Below are 19294 nucleotides of genomic sequence, written 5' to 3'. Positions count from 1 at the left end.
CAGTTTGTGACAATGTCTTGTAGGTCTACTCATGTGTAAATTACACAATGAAAAGTGCACCTGGGGCCACAAAATGCCCCACAAGTCTGCATGAGAATTAAACTCACTCCATTTTGTGCAACAAGTAAACACTGAAAAGAACAATGCTATCTGAAGAGAGTAGGCCTCTTGATTACAACCTTTTGGGAGCCCTAGACTACAGATTAAATTCCTCATAACCTATCACCAGCATAGGCAGTTGCTAATTTGGTAGAGAAAGATTTTTAGTATGCACATTTTGATTGACCCCAAGCTTGCTATGTGAGCTGGATTAATCACATCCCAGAAACAGTATACATGCAAGAGAGGGAAGCTGTGTCTCACCCACCGTCTCTGCAATCACAGTACATACTTGGAAAAATGATAACTTACATGGCAGTGGTTGAGAAGCCTCACCATCCGAGTAGGTAGTAACCACCTTTCCTGCTCCATGCTGCCTTTTAGTAATTAACACCCCCCCCGAAAGGCTGTTTTCAAAGTTTTGGTCCTAAATCTACAAGCGACACTAAGCCTGAACTCCTGGCTCTTCCCGATAGATTGCCAGTTTCCCTTACCCACCAAAATTCAAGTGACCACACCATACTTGAATTCTTGATTTTAACAGAAGCGAAAGCTGAGTGTAACCATATGCGCACCCTGGACTTCAGGAAAGCTGATTTTAATAAACTCAGAACGATTGTAAGTACAGTTCCATGGCAAGCGACCCTAATGAGAAAAGGAATCCAAGATGGGTGGGAGTTTCTAAAAAACAAAATTCTAAAAACTCAATGGCAATCAATTCCAACAAGGAAAAAGGGGGAGGAACAACAGAAGAAGCCAATGTGGCTTCACAAAAAGCCTAGACAGGACCTGAAAACAAAAAAGGACACATACAGGAAGTGGAAAGAAGGCCAGGCCACAAAGGAAGAGTACAGGCAGGTATCACGGAATTGCAGGGATGGTGTCAGGAAGGCTAAAGCTGAGAATGAGTTGAGGTTAGCGAAGGATGCTAAAAGCAACAAAAAAGCTTTCTTCAGGTACGTACATAGTAAAAGACAGAGAAAAGAAAAGGTGGCACAGCTACTCAATGAGGATGGCAAAACGATAACAGATGACAAAGAAAAGGCAGATTCCTACTTTGGCTCAGTCTTCTCCAAAAAAAGGATCTGTGACCCTCCTGGGAAACATAAAGTAGAAGGGGCAACTTCACAAAAATGAGGGGATTGGTAAAAAGAAAGCTGAAAAACAAAGTCCAGAGGGTCACATCACTCGAAAATGCTTGGAAGTTGTCTATATTAGAAGCTCAACTGGAGTGCATACCGCAGATCAGAAAAGGTACCGCCAGGGCCAAGAAGATGCCAGCATGGTTAACAAGCAAAGTCAAGGAAGCTCTTAGAGGCAAAAAGTCTTCCTTCAGAAAATGGAAGTCTTGTCCGAATGAAGAAAATAAAAAAGAACACAAACTCTGGCAAAATAAATGCAAGAAGACAATAAAGGATGCTAAAAAAGAATTTGAGGAGCACATTGCTAAGAACATAAAAACCAACAACAAAAAATTCTATAAATACATCCAAAGCAGGAGACCATCTAGGGAGACAATTGGACCCTTGGATGATAAGGGAGTCAAAGGTGTACTAAAGAACAATAAGGAGATTGCAGAGAAGCTAAATGAATTCTTTGCATCTGTCTTCACAGTGGAAGATATAGGGCAGATCCCTGAACCTGAACTAACATTTGCAGGAAGGGATTCTGAGGAACTAAGACAAATAGTGGTAACGAGAGAGGAAGTTCTAAGCTTAATGGACAATATAAAAACTGACAAATCACCGGGCCCGGATGGCATCCACCCGAGAGTTCTCAAAGAACTCAAAGGTGAAATTGCTGATCTGCTAACTAAAATATGTAACTTGTCCCTCGGGTCCTCCTCCGTGCCTGAGGACTGGAAAGTGGCAAATGTAACACCAATCTTCAAAAAGGGATCCAGAGGGGATCCCGGAAATTACAGGCCAGTTAGCTTAACTTCTGTCCCTGGAAAACTGGTAGAAAGTATTATTAAAGCTAGATTAACCAAGCACATAGAAGAACAAGCCTTGCTGAAGCAGAGCCAGCATGGCTTCTGCAAGGGAAAGTTCTGTCTCAGTAACCTATTAGAATTCTTTGAGAGTGTCAACAAGCATATAGATAGAGGTGATCCAGTGGACATAGTGTACTTAGACTTTCAAAAAGCGTTTGACAAGGTACCTCACCAAAGGCGTCTGAGGAAGCTTAGCAGTCATGGAATAAGAGGAGAGGTCCTCTTGTGGATAAGGAATTGGTTAAGAAGCAGAAAGCAGAGAGTAGGAATAAACGGACAGTTCTCCCAATGGAGGGCTGTAGAAAGTGGAGTCCCTCAAGGATCGGTATTGGGACCTGTACTTTTCAACTTGTTCATTAATGACCTAGAATTAGGAGTGAGCAGTGAAGTGGCCAAGTTTGCTGATGACACTAAATTGTTCAGGGTTGTTAAAACAAAAAGGGATTGCGAAGAGCTCCAAAAAGACCTCTCCAAACTGAGTGAATGGGCGGAAAAATGGCAAATGCAATTCAATATAAACAAGTGTAAAATTATGCATATTGGAGCAAAAAATCTGAATTTCACATATACGCTCATGGGGTCTGAACTGGCGGTGACCGACCAGGAGAGAGACCTCGGGGTTGTAGTGGACAGCACGATGAAAATGTCGACCCAGTGTGCGGCAGCTGTGAAAAAGGCAAATTCCATGCTAGCAATAATTAGGAAAGGTATTGAAAATAAAACAGCCGATATCATAATGCCGTTGTATAAATCTATGGTGCGGCCGCATTTGGAATACTGTGTACAGTTCTGGTTGCCTCATCTCAAAAAGGATATTATAGAGTTGGAAAAGGTTCAGAAGAGGGCAACCAGAATGATCAAGGGGATGGAGCGACTCCCTTACGAGGAAAGGTTGCAGCATTTGGGGCTTTTTAGTTTAGAGAAAAGGCGGGTCAGAGGAGACATGATAGAAGTGTATAAAATTATGCATGGCATTGAGAAAGTGGATAGAGAAAAGTTCTTCTCCCTCTCTCATAATACTAGAACTCGTGGACATTCAAAGAAGCTGAATGTTGGAAGATTCAGGACAGACAAAAGGAAGTACTTCTTTACTCAGCGCATAGTTAAACTATGGAATTTGCTCCCACAAGATGCAGTAATGGCCACCAGCTTGGATGGCTTTAAAAGAAGATTAGACAAATTCATGGAGGACAGGGCTATCAATGGCTACTAGCCATGATGGCTGTACTGTGCCACCCTAGTCAGAGGCAGCATGCTTCTGAAAACCAGTTGCCGGAAGCCTCAGGAGGGGAGAGTGTTCTTGCACTCGGGTCCTGCTTGCGGGCTTCCCCCAGGCACCTGGTTGGCCACTGTGAGAACAGGATGCTGGACTAGATGGGCCACTGGCCTGATCCAGCAGGCTCTTCTTATGTTCTTATGTTCTTAAGGGGCAGGATTGGAGTTCGAGATTGATAGACAAATGGTCAAGGAATACCTAATCACTTTGAACAAGTTCAAATTGGCAGGGCCCGATAAAGTGCATCCTAGAGTACTGAAGGAACTGGCTGAAGAACTCTCAGAACCATTCTCTATTATCTTTGCGAAATCATGGAGGACTGGTGAACTTCCAGATGACTGGAGGAGAGCTAATGTTGTCCCTATCTTCAAAAAAGGCAAAAAGGAGGAACCGGGGAACTACAGACCAGTCAGCCTAACATCAGTCCCTGAAAAAACTCTGGAGCAGATTATAAAGCAGTCAATCTGTAAGCACCTTGAAAACAATGCAGTGATTACTAGAAGCTGACATGGATTTATGAAGAACAAATCCTGCCAAACTAATCTTATCTCATTTTTTGATTGGGTAACCTCCCTTGTAGATTGTGGGAATGCTGTGGACGTAATATATCTCAACTTCAGCAAAGGTTTTGACAAAGTGCCCCATGATATTCTGATTAGCAAGCTAGCTAAATGTGGGCTGGATGGAACAACTATCAGGTGGATCCACAGCTGGCTCCAGAATCATATTCAAAGAGTGCTTATCAACGGTTCCTTCTCAAGCTGGGCAGAAATAACAAGTGGGGTACCACAGGGCTTGGTCCTGGGCCCCGTGCTCTTCAACATTTTTATTAATGACTTGGATGAGGAGGTACACAGCATGCTTATCAAATTTGCAGATGATACAAAATTGGGGGACATAGCTAATACCATGAAAGACAGAAAGAAAATTCAAAGGGACCTTGATAGGCTGGAGCATTGGGCTGAAAACAACAGAATGAAATTCAACAGGGATAAATGCAAACTTCTACACCTAGGAAAAAGAAACCAAATGCACAGTTTGCACAGGGGATACTTGGCTCAGCAATACCACATGTGAGAAGGATCTTGGAATTGTTGTTGATCACAAGCTGAATATGAGCCAACAGTGCGATGTGGCTGCAAAAAAGGCAAATGCTATATTAGGCTGCATTAACAGATGTATAGTTTCCAAATCGCATGAAGTATTAGTTCCCCTCTATTCAGCACTGGTTAGGCCTCATCTTGAATACTGCGTCCAGTTCTGGTCTCCTCACTTCAAGGATGCAGACAAACTGGAACAGGTTCAGAGGAGGGCAGCAAGGATGATCAGGGGACTGGAAACAAAGCCCTATGAGGAGAGACTGAAAGAACTGGGCATGTTTAGCCTTGATAAGGGAAGACTGAGGGGAGATATGATAGCACTCTTCAAGTACATGAAAGGTTGTCACATAGAGGAGGGCCGGGATCTCTTCTCGGTTGTCCCAGAGTGCAGGAAACAGAATAATGGGCTCAAGTTGCAGGAAGCCAGATTTCAACTGAACATCAGGAAAAACTTCCTAACTGTTAGAGCCAGACGACAATGGAACCAATTACCTAGAGAGGTAGTGGGCTCTCTGACACTGGAAGCATTCAAGAGGCAGCTGGACAGCCATCTGTTGGGAATGCTTTGATTTGGATTCCTGGGAATGCTTTGATTTGGATTCCTGCATTGCGCAGGGGGTTGGACTTGATGGCCTTATAGGCCCCTTCCAACTCTACTATTCTATGATTCTATGAAAATTCCCTGTCCCATCAGGTAGTGTCAAAATATTCAGACTAGCTAAGGATGAATATTGTACCTCCCTCCCAAGAGTCCTGCAGTCCTTTACAAGTCTGCCTCATAACTCTGGAACCCTACAGAACTGAAGGAAAGGGGCATGAGTACTCTAACAAAGGGGATCATTCACTTGGCTGAGTTGCTGGGGCAAATGGCCATTAGTGCACATGGCAAGCCATGTATGTTGGTCCAAAGGCTATGTATGGCTGCTCACAGTTTACGAAGTAGAGCTTCATCCTCATGCTGCAGCCACCCACATGAGTCACTTCCAAATTAGCCCCAAATCTTACTGCAAGGAAGGATGGGTGTTTATTGCACTTTAGTCTTGAAAGGCATCATTATTTCTCCATCTTCTAAAGTACAAAATCCCAACCCAGAGGGCCACACTAAGCAGAGAAAGGGGCCACAAACTAGATCAGGACCACAATGAGGGGGGCAAAGATTGAAAGCCCCCCTCCTGCCCCCACAGACCAGGGTTCCAATCCAGATTGAGAGGGCTCACCCCTGCAATTTACTTTTTTAAAAACCAGTCATGCAACTCCTAGTTACATGAAGAGTGCCATGTCTAGTCTGGGCCTAAATAGCAGAGCAAATAGTGAGTTGTGCTGCTGCATCTATAACAGCAAACCTGCGTGTGATTAAAAGGGCAGAGGTATTTTGTCCTACCCATTTGCCACCTATCTCTCTCTTATAAAGAAGGGCAGAGGTGGGGCTTTCACCACATGCCTGGCTAACCTCTACCTCGAAAAAAACAAAAAATCAAACTCTTCTATTAGTGCAGTCACTTTTCATAAAGTTTCTTCAGCTTATGTCATGTCTCTTGCAATATACTGCAAAGTAGGAAAAGATTTTAGAATTTAACCTCAGGTGCTGGGTGAAAGCCGTAGGTTTCTACCAGGATCAGCTTGTCCACCATTTCAGGGAAAATACACGAGAACTAGGAACACAGGGAGAGAAAGGAGGTTTAGTTCCTTTATCATTGGCACAAGTGCAATTTCTATTGTGTCTTCCTGGATGGCATTTCTTATTCCTTTGTGCGACTGCCACAGAAAGAAACTGTTCTCAGGAGAAAAGACATTTCTATATTCCCTGTTCCTGGCCACCCTGAAATTATTTGCTTTGAGAATAGGCAATTGCCTTTAGAAGGTTGTTTTTAACTGTTTTTAGACATTTTACTTGTATTGTTTTAGTATTGACATGTCTGCTTTCCTAGGCTCCTTTGGAGGAAGGGCAAGATATAAATTTAATTAATTGATTAATATATCAAGAAGTGAGATCTTTAACAAAATGTTGCAGTGTGGAATAATGCTGTGAAGAATAGTTCGTTCTTTGTCCCCTCCCCCCAGTTTTCCATTTCCTGCCCCCAACAGTCAGACAGCATTTTGTGGCCTGACTGCGCATGCTCAGTCTTCATTGGGCTGTTTTCTGATCCCCTCTTCTTTTAGAGTTTTTTCCCCCTAAAGATTTTTTGTACTTCTGCAAACCATGGACTCCTGAGCTTGCCAACGCCTCTCTGCCAACGTGCATGGATGGTGCACATTTTGGCTGAATAAAGCCCAGTACTCAGAGAATATTGCACTGCTGTTGTTCAAGATTCCAGCCCCTCTATTCCATTCTCACTCGCTCCACATTTTCTCCTCCACCCCCAACTCAGTCAGGATTCTGTGGCCACTGAGCACACTCATTCCTCATTGGGACTGTTTGGGTAGTTTTCTTTACAAAAAAACAGTACTTCTGCGAACCACAGAATTCTTCCAAGCCTTCTGATATCTTCCTCTTGTGCTGTTCTGGCTACATAATCAAAGCTTGAACATTGGAAAAAGAGGGAATGATGGTAACACCTCATGAAGAATATACTCACCATGCCTGCAACAATCCCACCTATATGGAAGAAAAGGAAGTGGGGTTTATATATACACCATAGTATGAACCACAGTGACCACCCATATGATTAACTCCTCTCCAAGAGTAGAAATTAACGGGCAATGAGAAAACACACCAGGTTTCTATTAATTTGATGTGAACAAATGACAAAAGGGTTTTATATCACTGGGAAAAAGGTGCAGTGACTGCAAAGAAAAATTAGCTAGAAGTTAATCATTCATTAATGCGTGAGAAACACTAGCTTGTTCAGGGGACATGAATTACTTACCAAAACTGTGACCCGTGATGGAAAATCGATTCCACTTCAGTGCTAAAAAGGAAAAGAAAAGAGTGTCTGAATAAAGACTGAAGAGCCCTGTTGCATGCAGACAGCAGCATCTCAATGCAAACATTAGCCCACATCGTGCAGACTTCTGCAGAACAACCTTCCTCAAGTTGATACCCTCTAGAGGTTTTGGACTACAACTGTCAAGAGCCCCAGTCAACACAGTTGGAAGTTATAGTGCAAAACATCTAGAGGGCAGCAGATTTGAGAAGGCTGTTGTAGGCTGCCCCAAGCAGAGAGTCCCTTTGTTTATGATCAAGAATGACTAACTGAGTCCTTTGAAAAACAGTTGGCTAGCAAGGCTCATCTCCCTCTAGGATGCACACCTTAAAGTGGTGAGGGGGTTTGCGAGTGTTGAAGAAGCTGAGAGCAATGCTGTCAGGAGTCTAGACCAAGAGGCTAGACTCCTGGCAGGGGCACCCAAGGCGGAATGGTCAAAGCTGAGACACCAGACTAAGATGCATCCAAACTCAGAGGAAGGCAATGGTAAACCACCTCTGAATATCTCTTACCACAAAAACTGTATGAACAGAGTATCCTAAAGAAATATGGAAAACTAAACAATGGCTCACAGACTGGAAGCGTTCCATATACATCCCAATTCCAAAGAAAGGGGATCCCTGGGAATGCAGTAATTATCAAACTATTGCCTTAATATCCCATGCAAGTAAAGTAATGCTCAAGATTCTACAACAAAGGCTCTTACCATATATAGAGTGAGAAATGTCAGACGTCCAAGCTGGATTTAGAAAGGGAAGAGGCACCAGAGATCATATCGCAAACATACGTTGGATAATGGAATGGATCAAGAAATTTCAGAAGAAAATCACCCTGTGCTTTATAGATTACAGCAAAGCCTTTGACTGTGTAGATCATGAAAAACTATGGAATGCTGTAAAAGAAATGGGGGTGCCACAGCATCTGATTGTCCTGATGCACAACCTATACTTTGGACAAGAGGCTACTGTAAGGACAGAATATGGAGAAACCAATTGGTTCCCCATCGGAAAGGGTGTGAGACAGGGGTGTATTTTATCATCCTATTTGTTTAATCTATACGCAGAACATATCATACAGAAAGCGGGATTGGACCAAAATGAAGGAGGTGTGAAAATTGGAGGGAGAAATATCAATAATTTAAGATATGCAGACAATACCATACTCTTAGCAGAAACCAGTAATGATTTGAAACGAATGCTGATGAAAGTTAAAGAGGAAAGCGCAAAAGCAGGACTATAGCTGAATGTCAAAAAGACTAAAGTAATTACAACAGAAGATTTATGTAACTTTAAAGTTGACAATGAGGACATTGAACTTGTCAAGGATTATCAATACCTTGGCACAGTCATTAACCAAAATGGAGACAATAGTCAAGAAATTAGAAGAAGGCTAGGACTGGGGAGGGCAGCTGTGAGAGAACTAGAAAAGGTCCTCAAATGCAAAGATGTATCACTGAACACTAAAGTCAGGATCATTCAGTCCATGGTATTCCCAATCTCTATGTATGGATGTGAAAGTTGGACAGTGAAAAAAGCAGATAAGAGAAAAATCAACTCATTTGAAATGTGGTGTTGGAGGAGAGCTTTGCGCATACCGTGGACTGCAAAAAAGACAAATAATTGGGTGTTAGAACAAATTAAACCAGAACTATCATTAGAAGCTAAAATGATGAAACTGAGGTTATCATACTTTGGACACATCATGAGAAGACATGATTCACTAGAAAAGACAATAATGCTGGGGAAAACAGAAGGGAGTAGAAAAAGAGAAAGGCCAAACAAGAGATGGATTGATTCCATAAAGGAAGCCACAGACCTGAACTTACAAGATCTGAACAGGGTGGTTCATGACAGATGCTCTTGGAGGTCACTGATTTATAGGGTCGCCATAAGTCGTAGTTGACTTGAAGGCACATAACAACAACAACAGCAAGGCTCATAGTAGGAAATGGAAGATTTCTGCCCAAAAAAGTGTGCTTTGGAAGTGGTTAAAGATGTAGTGGGCGCAAATTCCATTGAATTCAATAGAACGTTATTCTGAATGAGCATATATAGGATTGGACTGTAAGGGTCTCACAGGAAAACATCTTTGCCAAATAACACATCAGCATCTTGAACAATGGCCACTTGTTTCCAAGTGTTTTCACTCTGTGTCCCACAGAACCAACCCAGGCTATCACAGAGGCTAAAAAGATCAATTGTTAACTCTTGCCTAAGCTGAGAAGAAGTGCGGAGGAAGGGGGGGGGGAGAGAAGGGAGTGATAGAGATTATGTCAGAGGCCAGAGTGAAATACTAGAATGGGACCCTTTGTGTGATGTACCAGAATGGGGCCCCTTGTGCGATGTACATTTAAAGCATTATACCATTTTAAACAATCATGGCTTCCCCCAAAGAATCCTAGGAATTGTAGTTTGGCTAAGGGTGTTGAGAGTTGTCAGAAGTGTTAGAAGTGGGGCAAGAGCAACTCCTGTATTGTTCTTTTGTTTGTGCTCCAGAAGGAAGATAGGGCTAGGGTCCTCCAGATAGATAGGCTTGTTTACCTTTTACCTGTGATGCTCTGACTGATTTCCTTCTGTCGTTAGACTGTGACATCTTTAGGGAAGCTTACCTGCCCCTCCTCCTCCTGCCCTTTCCATTCATTTTTCCTCTGGCTGTCCAGGAGAGACGAGACATCCCTTTTGCTCTCTATCCTAGCATGGGGCTAACTCCCACATCTGGGCATTACTCCTCCAACTTAGCTAGTTAGTTAGAACTAGGTTTGCCTTTTCTATCTACTATGTATTTCTATAAATAAAGTAGCTTTTCTTATTTTACTAAGTCTCCAGTCTCAGTGATGCTGATGCAGGGTAAAAGCCTGCTTTCTTAGGCAAACACATGCACATGCTGGCACACTCGCATTTCAACATCTGCTGCTACTCTCTGCTGCTGTGCTGCTGCTTTTAAACGAAATTAAGCAACACGGCTACACACAGCGCCACAAGGGTTACGGGCCCAGCAAACTAAGTTGAATGCAAGTTGTAGCTGAAGCTAATGGTGCTTGTGTGTAATTTACAAGGGAGACTTTAAGTTAGAAAGAAAAGCAGAACAGAGATAGAAAAGATGGCTGAACTTTCTTCACTCGAGAGACGCATTCCAAGGCTTGAAAAGGGATAACTTCGAACTATGGGATTTGAGATTTAAAGCGCTCCTGGAAGGAGAAGAGTTGGAAGGAATACTGACTGATCCTTCACCCTCAGCTGAGGATGTGAACGCAAGAGCTGCATGGACACGTAAGGACGCAAAAGTAAAGTATCTGCTTGTTTCTGCTCTATCAGATGAAGCTTTGAATATCTGTACAGGCTGCAGCAGTGTTAAGGAAATTTACGAAAGGCTGCAGGGAGTCTATAACAAGAAACCAAAGAGCCAAGTCTGATTTCTGTACAAAGAGTTGTTTTCTCTGAAAAAAACTAATGAAAGGGGCAGTCTAATTAAACACTTAGAGAATTTTACAAGCCTTCTTGCTAGACTGGAAAGGTGTGGAAATTTTTTTGAAGAGGATATGAAAAAGGCTTTGCTTTTAAGCTCTCTTAATCAAGATCATAAATTAATTTCCTGTGTACTAGACAATTCTGAACAAGACTTGAATCAGCTTATATCGTATTTGAAGGATCAGGACTTTCAGGGAAAACAGGAAATACAGGCTGTCTCTGAGCAAGCAAACCTCACTGTGGGGAGAAACAAACAGACAAATGGTAGCCAGATGAGTCATCAGCTCAATCCACAAAAGAGGGGGGACAGCCGGGATCTGTGTTTCAAATGTGGCTCTCCAAACCATTTTCAAAGAAATTGCAATAGGGGGCAGACGAGAGAAAAGCCTGACTTCAAACAGAGGCTGGTGGAAGTGAGAGATGCCTCCAAGGCAAGCAGTCTTTAAACAAAGACAAAGAATGTCTCCACCAGAGGATTTTAGCTATGTGTCTTATCCAAGCAAGAGTGACTGTAAAAGCAGATTTTTAATTGACTCAGGATCCACCTCACATGTAATAATTGATAGGAACCTGTTTAAAAGTTTTGAAAGTCACAGGCAAAAGATACTGACAGCATCTGGAGAGGAGATTTTCTCTGAAGGAAAAGGGACAGTGAAATTATTATGTACAGTGCTAGATGGACAGACATCGATGGAACTGAAGGAATGTTTATATGTTCCAGAGTTTAAGGGCAATCTAATCAGTGTTACCAGAATATTAAAATTTGGAGGCGAATTCCATATGAATGCAGAATTTTGCCATGTTCTAAGTAAAGGAGTAATAAGTTGTACTGCAAAAGTGAAAAATGGACTTTTAATTTTGGATTATATTGAAACTATGCAAATGTGGTCAAGGAAACCAGTGATTCTCAATGCTTACATATCTAGCACAGGAGAATGGGACATGTCGCTTTTGCCAGAATTACTGCTCTTGAAAAAGATAATTTAGCAAGAGGCTTTAAAATGAAACAGTGCAATTGTACACAGACTAGCCAGTGCTGTATTAAAACTAAACGTGTGAAGCCAAAATTTCCTAAGAAAAGTGAGAGGAAAACCACAAGGCCTCTAGAGTTAATCCACACTGATCTATGTGGGCCAATGAGAATGCCCTCCCAAGGTGGAAATTTATACATGCTGACTTTTATAGATGACTACTCCAGGTATACTACCATGTATCTGATAAGGCAGAACAGTCAAGTACATCAAAAACTGAAGGATTATGTTAGGATTGTGCCCAACAAATTTGGCAGAAAGCCACAGATCATAAGATCTGACAATGCAAGGGAATATGTGTCTGGGGCTATGCAAGACTTTCTCCATGAGGAAGGCATAGAGCGCCAGACTACAGTGTCCAACCCAGAGCAAAATGGGGTTGCAGCACACATGAACTGGACTCTTGGAGAAATGATTAATTCCTTGTTGGAAGATGTGCAGTTACCAAAGGAGTACTGGGGAGAAGCTGCAGTTACTGCCACTTACCTGCAGAACCGACTTCCTGCATCTGCAACCAACAAAACACCATTTGAGCTGTGGCATGGTAGGATCCCAAGTATGTCACACCTTTGTGTATTTAGGTGCAAGGCCTTTGTGCACATCCCAAAGGAAAAGAGATCCAAACTTGACAACACTGCCAGGGAAGTTATTTTTATTGGATATTCTCCAACAAAAAAGGGACACAGAGTAATAGATCCCCAAACTGGCAAAGTTGAAGTATGCAGAGCTGTCCATTTTGATGAAAGTGCGCACACAGACCAGAAGGGGCGTCACACCAAACAGATGACAGCAAAATGGAAGAAGAAGCTGAGTTATTCTTCCACCACAGAAGGTATAACAATACACCTGCAGAGGAAGGTGAGGAGTCTGAACCAGAAGGGGCAACAAAGCCAGAACAGGCATCAGAGCCAGAAGGGGCAGCCGCAGCGCCAGCACCCAGACGCTCTGAATGCACCAACAGAGGTGTACCACCAGAGAGACTTGCTTACCTTGTGAGAGATGAACTTCCAGAGCCAGAAACCTGGAAAGAGATTGAAGCCTTACCCAAAGCCGAAGCTGAGAGGTGGAGGCAGCCAGACAAGGAAGAGCTGGAATCTCTACACCAAAGTAAAACTTGGACACTAAACAAGCTTCCTCAAGGAAGGAAAGCTGCAGGCTACAAGAGAAAATTCAAGAAGAAGCCAAATGCTTAAAGAAAGGCCTGTATATGAGCACTGTTACCAAGCCAGATGTGGTGCTAGCAGTGGGATACCTGTGCTGAAGAACCAGCTCGCCAACCAAAAGGGACTGGGAAGCAAGCAAGGATGCAACAGACTCTTGCAGTCAGAAGGGGTGAGTTCATACACCAAGTATATATACGTACGTGAAGCACCCACCTACCGCAGAGGACTACTCAAGATGGAGTATTGTCCAACAGAAGACATGACTGCAGACGCTCTCACAAAGGCACTGGGCAAAGTCAAGACATTGCAAGCTGCGAGACAAGATGAATCTCGTGGACTGAACCAAACACTCGTTGAGAAGGGGTGTTGGAAGTGGGGCGAGAGCAACTCCTGTATTGTTCTTTTGTTTGTGCTCCAGAAGGAAGATAGAGCTAGGGTCCTCCAGATGGATAGGCTTTGTTTACCTTTTACCTGTGATGCTCTGACTGACTTCCTTCTGTCGTTAGACTGTGACATCTTTAGGGAAGCTTACCTGCCCCTCCTCCTTCTGCCCTTTCCATTCCTTTTTCCTCTGGCTGTCCAGGAGAGACAAGACATCCCTTTGTCTCTGCTCTCTCTCCTACCATGGGGTTAACTCCCACACCTGGGCATTATGCCTCCAACTTAGCTAGTTAGTTAGAACTAGGTTTGCCTTTCTATCTACTATGTATCTCTATAAATAAACTAGCTTTTCTTATTTTACTAAGTCTCCAGTCTCAGTGATGCTGATGCAGGGTAAAAGCCTGCTTTCTTAGGCAAACGCGCACACACGCTGGCACACTCGCATTTCAACATCTGCTGTTACTCTCTACTGCTGTGGTGCTGCTTTTAAACGAAATTAAGCAACACAACTACACACAGCACAACAAGAAGTTCCCTATACCTCTCGCAGAGCTAGAGTTCCCTGGGAAGAGGGGTTGACTGTTAAACCACTCTGAAAATTATAGCTCTGTGAGGAGAATAGGGGGCTCCTAACAGTTCTCAGCACCCTTAATCAACTACAGTTCCCAGGATTCTTTGCAGAAAGCCATGCCCTAGCTCACATAAGGGTCACACTTGTGTTTTCTCTCTTTCTTGTTTTGGATACCGACCCATAGCTGAAGCTCTCTGGGCGGTTTACAACAATTAAAAACATTAAAAACAAATATACAAATTTAAAAACACTTTTTTTAAAAAAAACAATTTTTCTGGAACTTCTGGAACAATGTTCTCTGGACAGTTGAGTCAAAGGTAGAACTTTTTGGCCTCAATGAGTGTCAGGATGCAGGATTGGGATCCTGGCACTTCGGAGGACGAGGAGGGGGAGAAGATCATTTTCCCAGAGTTGAGTGAAGAACAACCAGGGGAGGGGGGAGGAATTCCAGAGTTAGCTTTGCCCAGCAGTGAAGTCCTTGGAGCCGAGACAGACACAGACGCTTCCCAGGAACTTCCCACGCTCACCCCCCTTCCCAGGCCAGAGCAGTTAGAACCGAAAGGAGGGGGAATTCAACTCCCTCCTCAGTCAGAGGAAGAATCGCCTGATGGGCATGACATCCACCCCCCTCTTTCTCCAATACCAGAGATAGAATCCTCAGAAGGGGAGGGGGCAGCGCTTCCACCTTCACCGCGAACCAGGAGAAAGCAAAAGAGGAGAGAAAGGAGGGGTGTAGACGAAAGCACCTTAAGGCGGAGTGAGAGGATTCGCGCCAGAAAAGCCCCTTTATAAAAGTGGGGGGGGGGCAGGGATTTCTTGTTCTGTCAACTCTCTTACATGTCGCTGGACACATGTTATTGTATTGATTCATGAGAAGACGTAGTTTCTGTTTGGACATTACTTTAATAAAGACTGAATTGCTTTCACCAACTGCTCTGGTTCCTGAGTTCAGTTCGGGACACGACAATGAGAAACATTATGTTTGGCGAAAAACAAACACTGGTATTACTTATGTCTCACAACCACTGAACTCAAACTCTGATCAAGAAACTGATCCTGCTCCTTCCCTTCGAAGCACTGACACAAATATATTGGGCAGTGCAGGAGGCCCACCTGGCTCTGCTTCCCACTCCTGGACCCCACCTTTTAGCAAGATGGTAAAGACTGTGTTTTAAGGCAACCTTTGCTACCCTGGTGCCCTCCAGATGTTTTGTAAGGGCTCGGACTGATAGATGTTATGGTCCAAAACACCTGGAGGGCATCAGACTAGCAAAGGCTGTTTTAAGGTATGCTGTCACCATTTTCTTTCCCCCAGAACCCAATGAACTGAATGCTTCATGATGCGGCAGTTTCAAGTCATTCTGGTTTCTAAACTGGTTGATTTTACTTCTTGATGTTTATTGCTTTACATCTTTAAGAACATAAGAGCCTGCTGGATCAGACCAGTGGCCCATCTAGTCCAGCATCCTGTTCTCACAGTGGCCAACCAGATGCCCATGGGAAGCCTGCAAGCAGGACCTGAGTGCAAGAACACTCTCCCCTCCTGTGGATTCCAGCAACTGGAATTCAGAAACATACTGCCTCCGACTATGAAGGCAGAGCATAGCCATCATGACTAGTAGTATTTGATACTGTTATCCTCCATGAATTTGTCTAATCCTCTTTTAAAGTTTTCCAAATTGGTGACCATTACTGCCTCCTCTGGGAGCAAGTTCCATAGCTGAACTATGCACTGTGTGAAGAAGTACTTTCTTTTATCTGTCCTGAATCTTCCAACATTCAGCTTCATTGGAGATCAATGAGCTAGTATTATGGGAGAGGGAGAAAAACTTCTCTCTACCCGCTCTCTCCATGCCATGCATAATCTTATAAACTTCCATTATGTCACTTCTTACTCGCCTTTTCTGTAAACTAAAAAGCCTCAAATGTTGCAACATTTCCTCCCAGGGGAGTTGCTCCATCCCCTTTATCATCTTGGTTGCCCTTTTCTGAACCTTTTCCAACTCTACCATAGTCTTTTTGAGGCGCGGTGATCAAAACTGTACACAGTATTCCAAATGCAGTCGCATTATGATATTGGCAATTTTATTTTTAATACCTTTCCTAAGGATCCCCAGAGCCAGTGTGGTGTAGTGGAGAAAGTGGAGTCCCTCAAGGATCGGTATTGGGACCTGTACTTTTCAACTTGTTCATTAATGACCTAGAATTAGGACTGAGCAGTGAAGTGGCCAAGTTTGCTGACGACACTAAATTGTTCAGGGTTGTTAAAATAAAAAGGGATTGCGAAGAGCTCCAAAAAGACCTCTCCAAACTGAGTGAATGGGCGGAAAAATGGCAAATGCAATTCAATATAAACAAGTGTAAAATTATGCATATTGGAGCAAAAAATCTGAATTTCACATATACGCTCATGGGGTCTGAACTGGCGGTGACCGACCAGGAGAGAGACCTCGGGGTTGTAGTGGACAGCACGATGAAAATGTCGACCCAGTGTGCGGCAGCTGTGAAAAAGGCAAATTCCATGCTAGCGATAATTAGGAAAGGTATTGAAAATAAAACAGTCGATATCATAATGCCGTTGTATAAATCTATGGTGCGGCCGCATTTGGAATACTGTGTACAGTTCTGGTTGCCTCATCTCAAAAAGGATATTATAGAGTTGGAAAAGGTTCAGAAGAGGGCAACCAGAATGATCAAGGGGATGGAGCGACTCCCTTACGAGGAAAGGTTGCAGCATTTGGGGCTTTTTAGTTTAGAGAAAAGGCGGGTCAGAGGAGACATGATAGAAGTGTATAAAATTATGCATGGCATTGAGAAAGTGGATAGAGAAAAGTTCTTCTCCCTCTCTCATAATACTAGAACTCGTGGACATTCAAAGAAGCTGAATGTTGGAAGATTCAGGACAGACAAAAGGAAGTACTTCTTTACTCAGTGCATAGTTAAACTATGGAATTTGCTCCCACAAGATGCAGTAATGGCCACCAGCTTGGACGGCTTTAAAAGAAGATTAGACAAATTCATGGAGGACAGGGCTATCAATGGCTACTAGCTGTGATGGCTGTGCTCTGCCATCCTAGTCAGAGGCAGCATGCTTCTGAAAACCAGTTGCCGGAAGCCTCAGGAGGGGAGAGTGTTCTTGCACTCGGGTCCTGCTTGCGGGCTTCCCCCAGGCACCTGGTTGGCCACTGAGAACAGGATGCTGGACTAGATGGGCCACTGGCCTGATCCAGCAGGCTCTTCTTATGTTCTTATGGTTAGAGGACTATGACCTGGGAGACCAGGGTTCGAATCCCCACACAGCCATGAAGCTCACTGGGTGACCTTGGGCCAGTCATTGCCTCTCAGCCTTAGAGGAAGGCAATGGTAAACCACCTCTGAATACAGCTTACCATGAAAACCCTATTCATAGGGTCGCCATAAGTCAGAATCGACTTTAAGGCAGTCCACTTCATTTTTTAAGGATGCCTAGCATGCAATTTGCTCTTTTCACAGCTGCTGCACACTGGGTCGACATCTCCATTGAGCCATCTACAATATCCCCAAGGTCTGGGCAGTCACTACCAAGTTAGGCCCCATGAGCCATATATGTGAAATCAAGATTTTTAGCTCAGACATGCATCACTTTATGCTTGCTCACATTAAATTGCATTTGCCATTTTACCACCCATTCACTCAGTTTGGAGAGGTCCTTTTAATGACCCTGAACAATTTAGTATCATCAGTAAACTTGGCCACCTCACTACTCACCCCTAATCCTAGATATTTTTTATGAGCCACTATTGGGTACGTAGGGTATATATTAAAATAAATACATTGCAACATAAGTGATGTTCTTTCCCCCTTTTCCCAGGAGAAAAAAAGGGGGAGGGGAGGATGAATGAGCAAAATCAGGCAATGAGAAGTGAACCAACAGCTGAACTTTCCCCTCCAACATGTAATTGCCCTATAACGTAGTTCCTCCTCTGAAAGAGGCTTACCAGGCACAACTGGATTCTGTGGCATGCCCTCAAATTGATCTTTCCACCAGATGGCATGGCTGGCGGTCCAGTAATAGTCAGGTCAGTGACCCTGTTGTCATGGTCAGATCACGACCTGATGAAGTTTGGACTCACACAGCCACATTCCCTCTGCAGAGAAACTAGTTTTTCTCCATGCGCCTAGAAGTTTTAATAGACTGTTTCAACAATCACTGTTAATGCATCAGTAGTAACAGTTCTATTGTAGAAGGGTGCAAGAGAGGAGGAGGAAGATGGGAAATAAGGCAGGCACAGAGTTTACTTGCTAGAACTCACTTTGTCCTCTTACCTCATTATATAAAACAGGAAGCAACACCAGCATATTTAACACTACTGACTATTCTCTCCATATATGTACTTGTACTGTGCTGATCTGTGTACATGCCCATACCATCCACTTTATTAAACTTAATTTCTAAAACAAATTTCAAAAATCTATAAAGCAACACTCTTGTTCTCAGGGAGTTGTTAGTGTCTTAGTGTCCTTTGTACATGCTTGGAGGCAACCCCTTCTTCACTGACGACGCTGAAGTTGGTTCCTAGTTCCCAGTTCCCAGTTCCTTATTTGTGTGAAATTTCAGTCACTAACAAAGAAGAAAAGTTGACAGCTACAGCAACGTCAAGCCAAATTTAAAATGCCCCTGAACCCAAAATAAATAATGGGGTACCCTGTATGATATATCGCTGTAATCAGGAGACTCTCCCCGTCAAGACCGACAATAAATTTATACAATCAAAATCATCAGGATTCCGATATCATAAATACATAATGATGTCATAAAATCATAAATCATAAGTAACTGGGGGTACGCACCGCAAAATCTGCTCTGGGCCAGGACAAATCATATACTCCAGGAAAGGGGAGGGTGTCCCCTACGAGATGCCACTGCGTCCCGCCCGGCCCAGAGCTTCTGCTGGGCACCAGACACTCATGAGGGCATCTATGCAAAATCAAACTGGACAAAAACACGCAGAAAAAAATAAGTAACTGGGGGTACACACCCCAAACTCTGCTCTGGGCCAGGACAAATCATATACTCCAGGAAAGGGGAGGGTGTCCCCTATGAGATGCCACTGCGTCCCGCCTGGCCCAGAGCCTCTGCTGGGCACAGGGCGCATAGCAGGGCATCTATCCAAAACCAAAGCAGACAAAAACATACAGGAAAAAATAAGTAACTGGGGTACACGCCCCAAAATCTGTTCTGGGCCAGGACAAATCATATACCCCTGGAAAGGGGAGGGTGTCCCCTACGAGATGCCACTGAGTCCCGTC

General features: G+C 43.5%; 1 long non-coding RNA gene across 2 annotated transcripts in view; it reads right to left on the bottom strand.

Annotated features, from left to right (window-relative positions):
* Positions 1-19294, bottom strand: part of LOC133390545 (uncharacterized) — a 39135-nt gene that overhangs the window by 9621 nt on the left and 10220 nt on the right. For both annotated transcript variants that reach the window (XR_009764421.1, XR_009764422.1), the window contains exons 2-4: positions 7336-7377; positions 7045-7064; positions 6046-6120 (exon numbers count right to left, since the gene is read on the bottom strand). This is a non-coding gene — a long non-coding RNA (uncharacterized LOC133390545). The remainder of the gene's footprint in view (positions 1-6045; positions 6121-7044; positions 7065-7335; positions 7378-19294) is intronic.

The sequence above is a fragment of the Rhineura floridana genome, chromosome 8, assembly GCF_030035675.1.
Source record: "Rhineura floridana isolate rRhiFlo1 chromosome 8, rRhiFlo1.hap2, whole genome shotgun sequence".
Lineage (NCBI taxonomy): Eukaryota > Metazoa > Chordata > Lepidosauria > Squamata > Rhineuridae > Rhineura > Rhineura floridana.
This window is presented reverse-complemented; position numbering and strand designations above follow the sequence as displayed.